Genomic DNA, 19001 nt, shown 5'->3' with positions numbered 1-19001 from the left:
TCCAGAGATTCACCACTCTCTGTGTGAAAAAAGTTCTTCTCATCTCGGTTTTAAGACAATAGACAATAGGTGCAGGAGGAGGCTATTCGGCCCTTCGACCCAGCACCGCCATTCAATGTGATCATGGCTGATCATCTCCAATCAGTACCCCGTTGCTGCCTCCTCCCCATATCCCCTGACTTTGCTATCTTTAAGAGCCCTATCTAGCTCTCTCTTGAAAGTATCCAGAGAACCGGCCTCCACCGCCCTTTGAGGCAGAGAATGTCCTTCCTCAAATTAGGCATTGAGGATATTCAGTATGTTGAGGAATACTCGAAGGAACTTCTACAGCTGTCTATAACGAGTTCAGTAACTCGAACACCCAGGAACGAAGGAGGTTTGGTGGTCAACTGTTCAGTCCATCATGGACACTGACCTCCCCACCATTGACGGGATCTACAGAGAGTAGTGGATACTGCCCAGTCCATCACAGTTACTGACTGCATGGCTGCAACCTTCCCTCCATTGATGAACTGTACACTGCAAGGGCCAGGAAGCGAGCGGGCAAAATCATCTCTGACCCCTCTCACCCTGGCCACAAACTTTGAATCACTTCCCTCTGGAAGGCGACTCCGGACTGTCAAAGCTGCCACAGCCAGAACAGTTTTTATCCACGAGTAGTAGCTCTACTCAACAGCCAAAAATCTGTAGCCTCCTTTTGATCTGGTATTTTATTTAATAGAAACATAGAAACATAGAAATTAGGTGCAGGAGTAGGCCATTCGGCCCTTCGAGCCTGCACCGCCATTCAATATGATCATGGCTGATCATCCAACTCAGTATCCCGTACCTGCCTTCTCTCCATACCCCCTGATCTCCTTAGCCACAAGGGCCACATCTAACTCCCTCTTAAATATAGCCAATGAACTGGCCTCAACTACCTTCTGCGGCACAGAATTCCAGCGATTCACCACTCTGTGTGAAAAATGTTTTCCTCATCTCGGTCCTAAAAGATTTCCCCCTTATCCTTAAACTGTGACCCCTTGTTCTGGACTTCCCCAACATCGGGAACAGTCTTCCTGCATCAAGCCTGTCCAACCCCTTAAGAATTTTGTAAGTTTCTATAAGATCCCCCCTCAATCTTCTAAATTCTAACGAATACAAGTCGAGTCTATCCAATCTTTCTTCATATGAAAGTCCTGACATCCCAGGAATCAGTCTGGTGAACCTTCTCTGTACTCCCTCTATGGCAAGAATGTCTTTCCTCAGATTAGGAGACCAAAACTGTACGCAATACTCCAGGTGTGGTCTCACCAAGACCCTGTACAACTGCAGTAGAACCTCCCTGCTCCTATACTCAAATACTTTTGCTATGAAAGCTAACATACCATTCGCTTTCTTCACTGCCTGCTGCACCTGCATGCCTACTTTTAATGACTGGTGTACCATGACACCCAGGTCTCGTTGCATCTCCCCCTTTGCTAATCGGCCACCATTCAGATAATAATCTACTTTCCAGTTTTTGCCACCAAAGTGGATAACCTCACATTTATCCACATTATTCTATCCACATTATCATGGCAGATCATTCCCAATCAATAACCCGTGCCTGCCTCTCCCCATATCCCTTGACTCCACTAGCCCCTAGAGCTCTATCTCTCTTAAATCCATCCAGTGATTTGGCCTCCACTGCCCTCTGTGGCAGGGAATTCCATAAATTCACAACTCTCTGGGTGAAAAAGTTTTTTCTCACCTCAGTCTTAAATGGCCTCCCCTTTCTTCTAAGACTGTGGCCCCTGGTTCTGGACTCGCCCAACATTGGGAACATTTTTCTTGCATCTAGCTTGTCCAGTCGTTTTATAATTTTATATGTTTCTATAAGATCTGAATTGATTAAATAATTTTTGGATACAAATTTTAAAAAAAAATGGGATCTACAGGAGGCGCTGCCTCAAAAAGGCAGCCAGCATCATCAGAGACCCACACCACCCTGGCCACGCTCTCATCTCGCTGCTACCATCGGGAAGAAGGTACAGGAGCCTGAAAACCGTGACCTCCAGGTTCAAGAACAGCTTCTTCCCAGCAACCATCAGGCTCTTGAACACTGCACAACACTGACCTCAGCAACTGTGATCTTCTGTGGACTAGTCCTTCTGCAGTTGTACAGGGCCCTAGTGAGACCACACCTGGAGTATTGTGTGCAGTTTTGGTTCCCCAATTTGAGGAAGGACATTCTTGCTATTGAGGGAGTGCAGCGTAGGTTTACAAGGTTAATTCCCGGGATGGCGGGACTGTCATATGCTGAGAGAATGGAGCAGCTGAGCTTGTACACTCTGGAGTTTAGAAGGATGAGACGGATCCATAGTGAAACATATAAGATTGTTAAGGGTTTGGACACGCTAGAGGCAGGAAACATGTTCCCGATGTTGGGGGAGTCCAGAACCAGGGGCCACAGTTTAAGAATAAGGGGTAAGCCATTTAGAACGGAGACGAGGAAACACTTTTTCTCACAGAGAATGGTGAGTCTGTGGAATTCTCTGCCTCAGAGGGCGGTGGAGGCCGGTTCTCTGGAAACTTTCAAGAGAGAGCTAGATAGGGCTCTTAAAGATAGCGGAGTCAGGGGATATGGGGAGAAGGCAGGAACGGGGTACTGATTGGGGATGATCAGCCATGATCACATTGAATGGCGGTGCTGGCTCGAAGGGCCGAATGGCCTACTCCTGCACCTATTGTATATCCACAGTGTACAGATACATGATAAAGGGATTAACGTTTAGTGCAAGGTTAAGTCCAGTAAAGTCCGATTAAGGAGAGTCTGCGTTCACGTTAATATTTAAAAAAAAACGAAATCTCTACACTAAAGCTGTTAACTGAAAATAATGACATATATTTTCATGACATGATATTTTAAGAGACAAATCCACACTGATTTTCCTTGCGTGGGATACATTCCTTACTGGTCTTGCAGCCTCTAATAAGCGCATTTTACCAGCATTCTTCGCCACAAAAATGTCTCTGCATGTTTTCAACATAACTAATGATCTGATACCCACATGTAACAGGCTCATTACCAACTCTCAGGGGGTGACTCCCATCTGTAAGCACTTACGTTGGACTTTGCGGCTCAGCAGCCCAAATCGTTGCTATTGGTATTGGAACAAGTCCAGCTTCCACAAAAGGTAGGTACACACTAGTTCATCAGAGCACCATTCAGTCATCTACAATTTTAACACATAGTCCTTGCTTTCTCCTTCCTTCCCCTCCCAATAGACAATAGGTGCAGGAATAGGCCATTCGGCCCTTCGAGCCAGCACCGCCATTCAATGTGATCATGGCTGATCATCACCAATCAGTACCCCGTTCCTGCCTTCTCCCCATATCCCCTGACTCCGCTATCTTTAAGAGCCCTATCTAGTTCTCTCTTGAAAGTATCCAGAGAACCGGCCTCCACTGCCCTCTGAGGCAGAGAATTCCACAGACTCACCACTCTCTGTGTGAAAAAGTGTTTCCTCGTCTCCGTTCTAAATGGCTTACTCCTTATTCTTAAACTGTGGCCTCTGGTTCTGGACTCCCCCCACCATCGGGAACATGTTTCCTGCCTCTAGCATGTCCAAGCCCTTAACAATCGTATATCCCCTTCCCAGCTCTCCCACAGCCCACTGTCTCTGCCTCTTCCTTTCTTCTTCCCGCCCCCCACCCCCACGTCATGTCTGAAGAAAGATCTCAACCCAAAACGTCGCCTATTCCTTCGCTCCATAGATGCTGCCTCACCCGTTGAGTTTCTCCAGCATTTATATCTACCTTTGATTTTTCCAGCTTCTGCGATTCCTTCTGAAACATTCAGCTGTCTGATAACAGAGGGGAACAAACTGTCCCTGAGTGGTGTGGAGTATGTTTTGTAGCATCTGCATCTTCAGCCCCACAGGAGAGGGGAGAGGAGGGAATGTCCGGGCTGGGAAAGGTCCATGCTTTCCCAATGTGAAGTGTGGATGGAGTCAAAGACACAAAAAAGCTGCAGTAACTCAGCGGGACAGGCAGCATCTCTGGAGAGAAGGAATAGGTGATGTTTCGGGACGTGACCCTTCTTCAGACTGGTTAGGTGTTTAGGGAAACAAGGGATTTAGATGATGATGATACAGAGAGATAAAGAACTATGAATGAAAGATTTGCAAACAAAGTAACGATGATAATGGAAAGAGGTCATTGTTCGCTGTTTGTTGGGTGAAAGTTAGAAGCTGGTGCAACTTGGGTGGGGGGGAGGGATAGAGAGAGAGAGAGGGGAATGCCGGGGCTACCCGAAGTTAGATAAATCAATATTCATACCACTGGGCTGTAAGCTGCCCAAGTGAAATATGAGATGCTGTTCCTCCAATTTGCGTTCAGCCTCACTCTGACAATGGACGAGACCGAGGACAGAGAGGTCACTGTGGGAATGGGAAGGAGAATTAAATCGTCCAGCAACCGGGAGATCAGGTTGGTTCAGGTGGGCTGAGCGAAGGTGTTCAGCGAAACGATCGCCCAGTCTGGGTTTGGTCTCACCCACCGATGTCCACATCTTGAGCAACGGATACAGTAGATGAGGTTGGAGGAGGTGCAAGGGAACCTCTGCCTAACCTGAAAGGACTGTCGGGGTCCCAGGACAGAGTCGAGGGAGGAGGAATAGGGACAGGTGTTGCATCTTGTGATGTTGCAGGGGAAGGTACCTGGGGAGGGGGTGGTTTGGGTGGGAAGGGATGAGTTGACCAGGGAGTTGCGGAGGGAACTGTCTCTGCAGAAGCCGGAAAGGGGTGGAGATGGGAAAATGTTATTAGTGGTGGGATCCCGTCATTAGTGGAACATAGATACATAGACGATAGGTGCAGGAGGAGGCCATTCGGCCCTGTGAGCCAGCACCGCACCGCCATTCAATGTGATCATGGCTGATCATCCACAATAAGTATCCCATTCCTGCCTTCTCCCAATACCCCTTGATTCTGTTAGCCCTAAGAGCTCTATCTAACTCTCTTTTGAAAGCATTCAGTGAATCGGCCTCCACCGCCTTCTGAGGCAGACAATTCCACAAATTCAAAACTCTCTGTGTGAAAATGTTTTTCCTCATCTCAGTTCTGAATGGCTTACCCCTTATTCTTAAACTGTGGCCCCTGGTTCTGGATTCCCCCAACATCGGGAACATGTTTCCTGCATCTATCTTGACCAATCCCTTAATAATTTGATATGTTTCTATAAGATTCCCTCTCATCCCTCTAAACTCCAGAGTGTACAGGCCCAGCTGCTCCATTCTCTCAGCATATGACAGTCCCGCCATCACGGGAATTAACCTTGTAAACCTACGCTGCACTCCCTCAATAGCAAGAATGTCCTTGGAAAAATGGAAAAAGTCCAGCTTCCACAAAAGGCAGGTACACACTAGTTCATCAGAGCACCATTCAGTCATCTAGCAACTTCACATAGTCCTTGCTTTCTCCTTCCTTCCCCTCCCAATAGACAATAGGTGCAGGAGGAGGCCATTTGGCCCATCGAGCCTGCACCACCATTCAATGTGATCATGGCTGATTATCCCCAATCAGTACCCCATTCCTGCCTTCTCCCCATATCCCCTGACTCCGCTATCTTTAAGAGCCCTATCTAGCTCTCTCTTGAAAGTATCCAGAGAACCGGCCTCCACTACAAACTCTGCACTCGGACGAGAATGGTTCCTGGTTGGACGCTGACACCGTGACGTGCTCCCACGACTCAGGACTCACCTCAAGGAGGAAGCCAACTCCTGCTTCAGTGAGTGGCACCGATTGGCCTGATGGTTCAGGATCAATGGTCAAATGGATCAGATGGGTCAAGGGTCAAATGGCTCAAGGGTCAGATGGGTCATGGGTAAAATGGGTCTAGGGTCAGATGGATCAAGCAAAGATCTTATAGCAGAGCAAGATGGGTTACTCTCATGCAAACAGGCGGATTCATGGGTGATAATAGGACTCATTTTAGCGATCTGGCCCCGCCATCTTGTTCCGCCATCTTGCTTCCGGCCAAAGATCGGATCTTTGTTTCCGCAGCGGGGAGAGGGAGAGGGAGTGTGTGGGGCCCCGGGGAGAGGGGGTGTGGGGCCGGGGGGAGGGGGGGTGGGGGCCCGTGGAGAGGGAGTGTGGGGCCCGGGGAGAGGGAGTGTGTGTGGGGCCCGGGGAGAGGGGGTGTGGGTGGGGGCAGGCAAGGGAGTGCGGGGAGAGGATAAGGCCTAGTGTGTGTGAAGTTGCGGGGAGGTTTACAATGTTTCTTATTTAATGTCCCTTGTCTAGTCTGAAATTGTTCAATATTAGATCAGAAGAAATATAATTGTGTGTGTTATATGATTCTATACATTTATATCACATTCATGTATGTGTGTTTATAAACATTTTATTCTTTAACAAGAATTAACAGAATTATGAACTAACATAATGATGAATCTAACCCTATATCACACACAAAAACTGTTCCCCCTCAATGTCAATCACCCTGCGAGTCGGGTCGGGTCGGGTCGGGTCGGTTCTGGTTACTACAAAATCAACTCAAACACTGCTTGTGAGCCATTTAAAAAGAAATGATTTAAAATATATTAAAAAAAATAATTACCAGAGTCAAATTTTATTCTTGACAAGAAGTATGAACTGACAGAATTATGAATCTAACCCTATAGCACACACACAAACTGTTCACTGATTACACTGCGAGTCGGGTCGGGTCGGGTCGGGTCAGGTAGGCTCCGGTTACTAAAATGGGCGGGGAAAAATGCCCAGCATCCCCTCCGTAGCGTACTACACGTCAGCCCATTGTATTTAGCAGGAGTAGCCTATCTTGCTCCGCTATAAGATCTTTGGGATCAAGGGTCAGATAGGTCAAGGGTCAAATGGATCAAGGGTCAGATGGGCCAAGGGTCAGATGGATCACGGGTCAGATGGGTCAAGGGTCAGATGGGTCAAGGGTCAAGAGGATTACATAGATGTGATTACCAGCGCTGGAGTAATGAAATTGTTCTTTGCTCGTGCTGTACACTCTCACTGACGCAATTACACACAGAAAGATAATTAGATAAATACACATAATCCGTAATAGGAGATAATGACAACAGTTCCAAACTGAAGTTGGTCGTGCAACCACAGACACCGTCCATAGAAACATAGAAATTAGGTGCAGGAGTAGGCCATTCGGCCCTTCGAGCCAGCACCGCCATTCAATGTGATCATGGCTGATCATACCCAATCAGTACCCCGTTCCTGCCTTCTCCCCACATCCCCTGACTCCGCTATCTTTAAGAGCCCTATCCAGCTCTCTCTTGAAAGTATCCAGAGAACCGGCCTCCACCGCCCTCTGAGGCAGAGAATTCCACAGACTCACAACTCTCTGTGAGAAAAAGTGTTTCCTCGTCTCCGTTCTAAATGGCTTACTCCTTATTCTTAAATGCCAGTCACTGTCCCAGGCCAACAGGCTGACCACCCGAGACTGCAACCACACACCCGGCGAGTGCCATCATTCACACGCCCAACATCAGGCGCTGAAACCCTCTGCATTGAACTCTTAACTCGGTCAGGCCACTCGACCATCCTACAACCAGAGAGCAGACCTTAACAGCGTTCATTCCTGACGCTACCAGTTCTCCCTGGGTGGGTATAAAAGATCTTGTAGAACTACATTGAACAGGAGGGTTATCTGTTATCTCAATCTACATTTACTGCTCCGAACGGCAGATAATCAGATCGTTGTAACGTGCAGTTTGAGTCGTCTTGCTGTGAGAATTGGCTGCTGTCAGTCTCACCATCATTTCCTAGATGACAAAACTATCCTGCACTCTGAAAGGCACCTCTCATCAGAGAGCAGTGCTGAACTACTATCTACCTCATTGGTGACGCTCGGACTATCCTTGATCAGACTTTACTGGCTTTACCTTGCACTAAACATTATTCCCCTATCATGTATCTGTCTATACACTGTAAATGTACGATTGTTTTGTCTTTCCGCTGACTGGTTAGCACGCAACAAAAGCTTTTCACTGTACCTCGGTACACGTGACAATAAACTCAACTGAACTGTCCCAGATGAAGATTATTCAAGGATGAAGTCAAGGATTCAAGGATGCCCTCAACGTTTTCTCAAAGAAGATGTACAGCATCATGAGCGTTTTCTGGGAAACTATGGTCCGTGGCAGCTCAAAATAAGATGGCATCGTTAAAGACTTGTCCCTGTCACACCCCGGTCATTCCTTCTTCTCCCCGCTCCTGTCCGGCAGAAGGTACAGAAGCTTGAAAGCGCGCACCACCAGACTCAGGAACAGCTTCTTCCCCTCTGTTATCAGGCTTCTGAACGGCCCTTCCATAAGCTAGGGTACTGTCCGATTCACCTCTACCCCATTGTGGACATTGGACTTTGTCTGTGGAACTGATGCTCTACAATGCTGAGAACTATATTCTGCACTCTGTATCTTCCCCTTTGCTCTACCTGTTGGACTGGAGTTTGACTTGATTGTGCAGCAGTATCTATGGTATTATTTGATCTGTTTGGATAGCATGCAAAACACTGTTAGGATAGCATGCAAAACTCTGCGCCTGCCAGCAGCACTGCAGAAAATCATCAAATATAGTTGTTAACCTCTCTCTCGGCTATGATATCCTTTACAGTGCACGATGTTTACAGATTGTGCCGTGCTGCAGCAAGTGACAAATTAATTATTGTATCTGGGACATATGACAATAAAACACTCTTGACTCTAGAAAACAGATCAGACAATACCATGGATAAGTTTTTCCATTGAACCTCGGCACATGTGACGATAATAACCCTGAACTGGAACATGAGGTCATGTGTCAGGAGCGCATGAGGCCAGCACCACACCTGGAGTATTGTGTGCAGTTTTGGTCCCCTAATTTGAGGAAGTACATTCTTGCTATTGAGGGAGTGCAGCGTAGGTTTACAAGGTTAATTCCCGTGATGGCGGGACTGTCATATGCTGAGAGAATGGAGCGGCTGGGCTTGTACACTCTGGAGTCTAGAAGGATGAGAGGCGATCTTATTGAAACATATAAGATTATTAAGAGGTACACAAAAAAGCTGGAGAAACTCAGCGGGTGCAACAGCATCTATGGAGCGAAGGAAATAGGCAACGTTTCGGGACGAAACCCTTCTTCAGCCCTCGGAGGGCGGTGGAGGCCGGTTCTCTGGATGCTTTCAAGAGAGAGCTAGACAGAGCTCTTAAAGATAGCGGAGTCTGGGGATATGGGAGAAGGCAGGAACGGGGTAATGATTGGGGATGATCAGCCATGATCACGTTGAATGGCGGTACTGGATTGAAGGGCCGAATGGCCTACTCCTGCACCTGCTGTCTATTGTTAGCTGAGGGAAGCTCGTTACCTCAGCATCCATCGGTGACCCACCCATCTATCTAGCTCCCATCCCATCTGTGGGAGACTCTACCTCACACATTGGTGTAGGGCATTGAGGTGATAAGGGAAAGGATTTAATAGGGAGCTGAGGGACAACATTTATAAACAAAGGGTGGTGGGTGTGTGGAATGAGCTGCCGGAGGAGGTAGTTGAGGCAGGTACTATCATAATGCTTCAGAAACATTTAGACAGGTACATGGATAGGACAGATTTAGAGGGATATGGGCCAAATGCAGGCAGTGTAGTGTAGATGGGACATGTTGGTTGCTGTGGGCAAGTTGGGCTGTTTCCGTGCGGTGTGATTCTATGACTTCATAAATGCAAAAAAACCCTTGACATTATAATCTAGAAGCAAAGTGAAGGATGACCTGATGCCAAGAGTGATCCAATATGAAAATAGTTTTTCAAAATAGCAGGAAGGGCAAAGCATTCTGTGATCGCAGCAGAGAGTTGAACAGAGTTGTTGCTGTGGAAATAGTCGACATTTTCTGCACAGGCACAGAGTGCTGGAGTAACTCAGCGGGACCGGCAGCATCTCTGGAGAGAAGCAATGGGTGACGTTTCAGGTCAAGACCTTTCTCTCGGACTGAAGAAGGGTCTCGACACGAAACGTCACCCATTCCTTCTCTCCAGAGATGCTGCCTGTCCCGCTGCGTTGCTCCTGCATTTTGTGTCTACCTTCGAAGTAATGAGCATGATGTATTGTTGGGCCGAGGCGAGAGCTGTAACTAACGCTGCAGGGAAATCCTGTTTCTAAATGTGTCCGCGTGCTGTCTTGCACTGAGTCCGTCTCCTTCGTGAAGCTTCAGAATGAAGCTAGTTCAAAGTTCAAAGTTCAAAGTAACTTTATTGTCAATTCAATTATGCAACAGTAGTTACACATAGGATTGAAATTACGTTTCCCCATACTCCAAATGTGCAGTAATATTAAAAACACAGACAGACAACATACCAATAAAAATAGACAATAGACATTACATTATTTAAAATATTAAAATATTCACAGTGTGCCAAAATGTAGCAAAAACTCTGAGGTATTTTAAACAGGGTGCAACAATGAAAGGTGCAATATAGAAAAAGTGCAAATTTCGTACTGGAGACATTGAGCCAAAGTTATTTTCACAGTTTGTTGTCTTTGTTTGGGTACTGTTCATGGAATTTTCTTAAGTGTGTTGAGTGGTCTGATGGCCTGAGGGAAAAAGCTGTTTTTGAATCTGGTGGTTTTGCTCCGCATGCTGCGGTAGCGTTTACCGGAAGGTAGTAGGGTGAACAGTTTGTGTGCTGGGTGAGTGGTGTCTTTGATAATATTGCTTGCTCTCTTGCGACAGCGAGATGGGTCTAGGTCCTGGATTGCTGGTTGGGGTGATCTGGTGATCTTCTCCGCTGTCCTCACCACTCTCTGTAGGGCCTTCTGGTCAGCAGCAGAGCAACTGCCATACCAGACTGAGAGACTGCTGGTAAGAATGCTCTCAATGGCACCCCTGTAAAGTTATTGACGTGATGTGTTATTAATTGTACCTGACGATTCGTGTCGAAGCAAGAATGTTTGAAACTGCTCCACTCAGTGATTGTGGACATGATTCCATTCCCAAAGCAACCTCCTGCTGTTGCTGCCCACAACTGAAGTCAGGAATTTGCCAGATTATTAGATTATTCTCGGCCCAACACTGGACAAAAATAACGTTCTGATTCTAAAAGCTGGAAAACAGGCAGTGTGTGTGTGTATGTATGTGTACGTGTGTGTGTGTACGTATATGTACGTGTGTGTACGTGTGTGTATGTGTGTGTACGCATGTGTACTTGTGTGTGTACGTGTGTACATGTGTGTACTTGTGTGTGTACGTGTGTACATGTGTGTGTGTACTTGTGTGTACTGTGCATTTGCATGTGTGCGAGTGTGTACATGTGTGTATGCTGTGCATTTCGTGTGCGTGTGTGTGCGTACGCATGTATGTACGTGTACATAAGTACGCCGTATTATTACTGCTGTCACCGCTGTGTGCTTTATGGACGGGGCTGCGTGGCTGCCGAGCAGAGTGGGGTCTCCCGTTGGGTGAGCCGGGGGTCTCCCATAGGGTGAGCCGCCAGCATGGGCTCTCCTGTGCGAGCATCAGCAGCCATGCACAGTGTGAGCACACAGCGGGTGCAGAGGTGGACTAACACTAGTCCAGGACAGTGGGCAGAGGGCCCATCAGTACCGAGCGGTCACAGCAGTGGGGCCCAGACACACTCCAGCGCTCAGCTCTGCACACTCACACAGCAGGCAGTGGGGCCCAGACACACTCCAGCGCTCAGCTCTGCACACTCACACAGCAGTGGGGCCCAGACACACTCCAGCGCTCAGCTCTGCACACTCACACAGCAGGCAGGGGGCCCAGACACACTCCAGCGCTCAGCTCCGCACACTCACACAGCAGTGGGGCCCAGACACACTCCGGCGCTCAGCTCCGCACACTCACACAGCAGTGGGGCCCAGACACACTCCAACGCTCAGCTCCGCACACTCACACAGCAGGCAGGGGGCCCAGACACACTCCAGCGCTCAGCTCTGCACACTCACACAGCAGGCAGGGGGCCCAGACACACTCCAGCGCTCAGCTCTGCACACTCACACAGCAGGCAGGGGGCCCAGACACACTCCAGCGCTCAGCTCTGCACACTCACACAGCAGGCAGGGGGCCAGTCAGCCTGTGCATCAGTGCTGGCCCACGCTCTCACCCCAGGGCAGTGAGCTGTCAGCCCACCCCTCAACCTCCTGTACTCCAGGGAAATTCCCACACCTCCAGATTCAGGGACAGTTTCTTCCCGGCTGTTATCAGGCAACTGAACCATCCTACCAGAACCAGAGAGCGGTACTGAACTACTATCTACCTCATTAGTGACCCTCGGACTATCTTTGATCGGGCTTTGCTGGCTTTACCTTGCACTAAACGTTATTCCCTTATCCTGCATCTGTACACTGTGGACGGCTCGATTGTAATCGCGTATTGTCTTTCTGCTGACTGGTTAGCACGCAACAGAAGCTTTTCACTGTACCTCGGTACACGTGACAATAAACTAAACTAAAAGTGCCCAGCCCCTGCTTGTAACTCGATTGGTACATGGATAGGAAAGGGTTAAGAGGGACATGGGCCAAATGAGCCCTCTTGGCCAGCAAGGGCTGGTTGGGCTGAAGGGCCTGTTTCCGTGCTGTGTGACTCTGACTCTGTTTACAGTACCTGTTTATCTGGGAGCCTTCCATCTCGTGAGCATTGCAGCTCTGCACCTTCCCCTGTGACACTTCAGCTGGGACATGCAAAGCAATGTAAATGTATGCGCGTCAGGAAGGGCCAACTCCCTGCTGTACTGGTCTACGCTCTACATTCTAACACACTGGGTTGGGGAAAGGTTGCTCCTGGCTGAACCAGCTTTATCTCAGCTATCTCCACCCGCCATCTTCCCCAGGCTCCGTGCAGGCTCTCAGCCCAGTACTTCCTTAAGGGGTTGGACAGGCTAGATGCAGGAAGATTGTTCCCGATGTTGGGGAAGTCCAGGACAAGGGGTCACAGCTTAAGGATAAGGGGGAAATCCTTTAAAACCGAGTTGAGAAGAACTTTTTTCACACAGAGAGTGGTGAATCTCTGGAATTCTCTACCACAGAGGGTAGTTGAGGCCAGTTCATTGGCTATATTTAAGAGGGAGTTAGATGTGGCCGTTGTGGCTATATTTGGAAGAGGTACAGGAGAAACATAGAAATTAGGTGCAGGTGGCCATTTGGCCCTTGAGCCTGCACCGCTTCAATATGGGCTGATCATCCAACTCAGAGGTACCTGCCTTGGAGAGAAGGCCAGGTACAGGATACTGAGTTAGATGATCAGCCATGATCATATTGAATGGGGGTGCAGGCTCGAAGGGCCGAATGGCCTACTCCTGCACCTAATTTCTATGTTTCTATGTTTCCACCATTCTGCTCTCTCCAGATTCAAGACCAGTTTGACAGCTGTTTTCAGGCATCACAGTGGTGCAACGGGTAGAGTTGCTGCCTCACAGCGCCAGAGACCCGGGTTCCATCCTGACTACGGGTGCTGTCTGTACGGAGTTTGCACGATCCCCCCGTGACCTGTGTGGGTTTTCTCCGGGTGCTCTGGTTTTCTCTAAAGACGTGCAGGTTGCTAGGCTTCAGTAAAAATTGCTGGCATACAGGGATCGCTGGTAGGTGCGGACTCGGTGGGCCGAAGGGCCTGTTTCCACGCTGTATCTCTAAACTAAACTGAATCACCCTGTCACCAATTAACCTCTTCATCTACCTCACTGAAGCCCCTCACACTATCTTTAATCAGACTTTACTGGGCTTGATCTTGTACTAAGTGTTATTGCCTTTATCCAGTATCTGTACACTGTGGACGGCTCGATTGTAATCACATCAGTCCACCAGTTCACACCACAAACCTGCACGTCTTTGGAGAGTGGGAGGAAACCTGAGCCCCACGTGGTCACAGGGAGAACGTGCAAACTCCACACAGTCAGCACCCGAGGTCAGGATCGAACCTGGGTATCTGGCGCTGTGAGGCAGCAGATGACCACCTAAACTGTACAGGAGTGTAATAGATCCTCATCAGGAATAGCACGCAGAGAGTCGCCTCCACGTTCCACTGCCATCTTACAACATCCAACTCTCTGAAAAGTCCCACCCTGTCCCAAGGAGATGTGCGGTTCCTTATTTCCTCACGTAAGGCCCGGTGACCTGTAGCTCAGCCACAAGGTCCCGGGTTTAATCACGCCATGTGCTGCAGTCTGCCAGGAGTTTGCTTGCTCTACTCGAGAGTGGGGTACGTTTTCCTGGGTTGCTTTCTCCCCACGTCTCAAAGATAGGCATGCCGGTATATGAAACTGTTTTAGATTAGTTTAGAGATACAGCGCGTAGACAGGCCCTTCAGCCCACTGAGTCTGTGTACCTTATTTTTACATTAAAAGGGGCTTCTTAAGAACCCTGTATATAAAGTTTTCTATAGCGAGTAGCTCATTTTGGGCTCTTTATATCCCGCAGTATTTTTCTGGGCATTTGAGGGCACAAATCCAGCGCAATGTGAACGTTCTAAACCAGCGCGTTCACAGGAACCCACTAGAAAGCTGATTTAAAATGGACTTTAATTTACAGCAATTGAACACTAAATTCCTTCCATTTGGCCTATAAATTAATGTAAATGAGATTTTAAAATCATGTTTTATTGTGAATTATTTATGAATATTATTTGGACACTTAGGCTATTTAAAAACGTTAATCATTTATTAAGAAATGGATAGATGTTTAGATCTAGTAATTGAAGTTTGAAATTTGCTACACTTGGGTAACTAACTAATTATATGCTTTAATTTCAGGTCATCCAAGTTAGATTATTTTATATTTGTTTCAGAATGGTTCAATCTATGATAACTGAAAATTTCATTCAGTTCTCTTAATTTTTAAGAAGGTTATGGGCTTTTGACTGTCCATGATCACAGCTTTTTTGTTATGTCCATAGAAAATCAATAGGGAACAAGATGCTAATTTCCGAGTATGAAAATGGCCATAACTTTTGAAATACTTGAGATATGAGAGTGAATTAGGTGTCAAATTAAACTTATTTTTATGCTTTATCTGATGGGATAAATTGCAGACTTGATTTTTTAAATCTCAAAATTATGTAACATTGATACAATCTATACATCATTGGTGTGCGGGTGGGAACTTGAGCATCTGGAGAAAACCCACGCAGGTCACGGGGAGAAGGTACAATCTCCATACAGACAGCACCCGTAGTCAGGATGGAACCCGGGTCTCTGGCGCTGTGAGGCAGCAGCTCTACTGCTGCGCCACCGTGTACATTACCCCTGGAGAGGAGGTAGGAAGATAGTGTGGGGTCGGGAGGGGGCATCGGAGGATGGGCTGTTAGGCTTCTGAGAAACCTCAGGTTATACACAATAGGTGCAGGAGTAGGCCATTCGGCCCTTCGAGCCAGCACCTCCATTCAATGTGATCATGGCTGATCATCCCCAATCAGTACCCCGTTCCTGCCTTCTCCCCATATCCCCTGACTGCGCAATCTTTAAGAGCCCTATCTTGCTCTCTCTTGAAAGTATCCAGAGAACTGGCCTCCACCGCCCTCTGAGGCAGAGAATTCCACACTCGCCACTCTCTGTGAGAAAAAGTGTTTCCTTGTCTCCGTTCTAAATGGCTTACCCCTTATTCTTAAACTGTGGCCCCTGGTTCTGGACTCCCCCAACATCAGGAACATGTTTCCTGCCTCTAGCGTGTCCAAACCTCAATAATCTTATATGTTTCAATAAGATATCCTCTCATCCTTCTAAACTCCAGAGTGTACAAGCCCAGCCGCTCCATTCTCTCAGCATATGACAGTCCCGCCATCCCGGGAATTAATCTTGTAAACCTACGCTGCACTCCCTCAATAGCAAGAATGTCCTTCCTCAAGTTAGGGGACCAAAACTGCACACAATACTCCAGGTGTGGTCTCACTAGGGCCCTGTAGAACTGCAGAAACAATCTTATATGTTTCAATAAGATATCCTCTCATCCTTCTAAACTCCAGAGTGTACAAGCCCAGCTGCTCCATTCTCTCAGCATATGACAGTCCCGCCATCCCGGGAATTAACATTGACTTATTGTCACGAGTACCGAGCTACAGTGAAAAGCTTTGTTTTACACGCTATCCAAACAGATCAGACAGTACTATACATAAATACATTCAAGTCAAACTCAAGTACATGTACAGCAAAGGGGAAGATATAGTTCTCAGCGTTGTAGCGCATCAGTTCCACAGACTGGTCACAGGGAAATAATGTGAGTAATGGATTCTAATGTGAGCTAGCATGGACGTGATGGGCCGAGTATCCTCCTCTGTGCTAAGAAGATGAAACAGGGTAACACAGGGTTGCTTTCAGTGCTGCAGAGAGTTAGCCCACAACACCAAGCCCAGAGGAAAGGCAGGAGCTGCAGCTGCAATGCCTGGTCAACATCAGCATGCTGCTGGCCATTTCACCACTGGCTTCTTCAGTAAAGTCAGCTCTGTCAGTTGCATCGTGTAACCGCAGAGAAAATTAAAGGGCTGAGACCCTGGAGTTGAGAGGCTTCAGAATTAAACCATCAAATGGAATCTGACAATCTAAGCCATCTCCACAGCCCAAAAAATACGCTTCAAATACACATTAGCTGAACACTTAGCCACATCAACTTTGCCACAGTTTCTGGTGCTATTTTTGCTGACGCATTGAAGTGCCACATGAAGGATCGTGTGTACAGCAGGAGCTTGTGAGATTGGCTGCAGATGACAGTGAATGTGTTGGGGAGGGGTGCTGTACTGATTGGGAGCGTCTGTGTTCACCAGCCTGGTCTGTCTGTACATTCCCTCCACACGTGGCTGCTGAGTTCCACTGGTTCCACAAACTCCACTGGTATAGTCATACAGCATGGAAACAGGCCCTTCAGCTCAACACGCCAATGCTATCAGAGCCAGTCCCATTTGCCTGCATTTGGCCCATATCCCTCTAAACCTTCCCATCATGTTGAAGTATCTGTTTAACTATTGTAATTGTACCCACTCTACCACTTGTTTAAGAACGAACTGCAGATGCTGGAAAAATCAAAGGTAGACCAAAATGCTGGAGAAACTCAGCGGGTGAGGCAGCATCTATGGAGCGAAGGAATGGGTGACGTTTCGGGTCAAGACCCTTCTTAAGACTGATGTGGGGAAGCCCCCCCCACCCCACCCCACATCAGTCTGAAGAAGGGTCTCGACCCGAAACGTCACCAAATGGCCTACTCCTGCACCTATTGTCTATTCCTCCATATCCATGTGTCGTCTAAAAGCCACGAATGTAGCTGCTTCAGCCACCATCCCCGGCAGTGCGTTCCAGGCACCCACCACCCTCTGTGTGAAGCACTTGCCCCCGCACAGCTCCATTGCCCCCCTCACCTGAAAGCCGTGCCCTCTGGTCAATGGTTCTAAAGATGCTGCTGTATACTGAATACTCTGTAACCTCACTAAGTGCCACATCTCCCATGTGAGGATCAGAGTCCATCGGCCATTTCTCTGCCTAGTTGATTGACACTGAATGTCCTGCCTGTAGCAGCCATTTAGCTCAACTCAGTCTGTTAGAACTGTAAGCAGTTACCTTTACATTTTACCTGCCTGTAAGTATATGGGTGGGATTTATTACATAGTCAGAGGCCTTTGTGGCTGGGACTCTCATGCAGACACAATATCTTTTAGTTTTAGTATTGGAGGAAGCATGGGGGGGAAGGCACAGCTTTTGACCATGCACCAGTTTGACCATGCACCAGTTTGACCATGCACCAGTTTGACCATGCACCAGTTTGACCATGCACCAGTTTGACCATGCACCGGTTTGACCATGCACCATTTTCACCATGCACCAGTTTGACCATGCACCAGTTTGACCATGCACCAGTATGACCATGCACGTGACCATGCACCAGTTTGACCATGCACCAGTTTGACCATGCACCAGTTTGACCATGCACGTGTTTGACCATGCACCAGTTTGACCATGCACCAGTTTGACCATGCACCAGTTTGACCATGCACGAGTTTGACCATGCACCAGTTTGACAATGCACCAGTTTGGCCATGCACCAGTTCGACCATGCACCAGTTTGACCATGCACCAGTTTGACCATGGACGAGTTTGACCATGCACCAGTATGACCATGCACCAGTTTGTCCATGAACCAGTTTGACCATGCACCAATTCGAGCACGCACTTGACCATGCACCAGTTTGACCATGCACCAGTTTGACCGTGCACCAGTGTGCCCATTGCACCAGTTTGACCATGCACCAGTTTGACCATGCACCAGTTTGACCATGCACCAGTTTGACCATGCACCAGTTTGACCATGCACCGGTTTGACCATGCACCATTTTGACCATGCACCAGTTTGACCATGCACCAGTTTGACCATGCACCAGTTTGACCATGCACCAGTTTGACCATGCACCATTTTCACCATGCACCAGTTTGACCATGCACCAGTTTGGCCATGCACCAGTTCGACCATGCACCAGTTTGACCATGCACCAGTTTGACCATGCACCATTTGACCATGCACCAGTATGACCATGCACCAGTATGACCATGCACCAGTTTGACCATGCACCAGTTTGACCATGCACCAGTTTGACCATGCACCAGTTTGACCATGCACCAGTTTGACCATGCACCAGTTTGACCATGCACCAGTTTGACCATGCACCAGTTTGACCATGCACCAGTTTGACCATGCACCAGTTTGACCATGCACCAGTTTGACCATGCACCAGTTTGACCATGCACCAGTTTGACCATGCACCAGTTTGACCATGCACCAGTTTGACCATGCACCAGTTTGACCATGCACCAGTTTGACCATGCACCAGTTTGACAATGCACCAGTTTGACCATGCACCAGTTTGACCATGCACCAGTATGACCATGCACCAGTTTGACCATGCACCAGTATGACCATGCACCAGTTTGACCATGCACCAGTATGACCATGCACCAGTTTGACCATGCACCAGTATGACCATGCACCAGTTTGACCATGCACCAGTATGACCATGCACCAGTATGACCATGCAC

The sequence above is a fragment of the Leucoraja erinacea genome, unplaced genomic scaffold (assembly GCF_028641065.1).
Source record: "Leucoraja erinacea ecotype New England unplaced genomic scaffold, Leri_hhj_1 Leri_55S, whole genome shotgun sequence".
Classification (NCBI taxonomy): domain Eukaryota; kingdom Metazoa; phylum Chordata; class Chondrichthyes; order Rajiformes; family Rajidae; genus Leucoraja; species Leucoraja erinaceus.
This window is presented reverse-complemented; position numbering follows the sequence as displayed.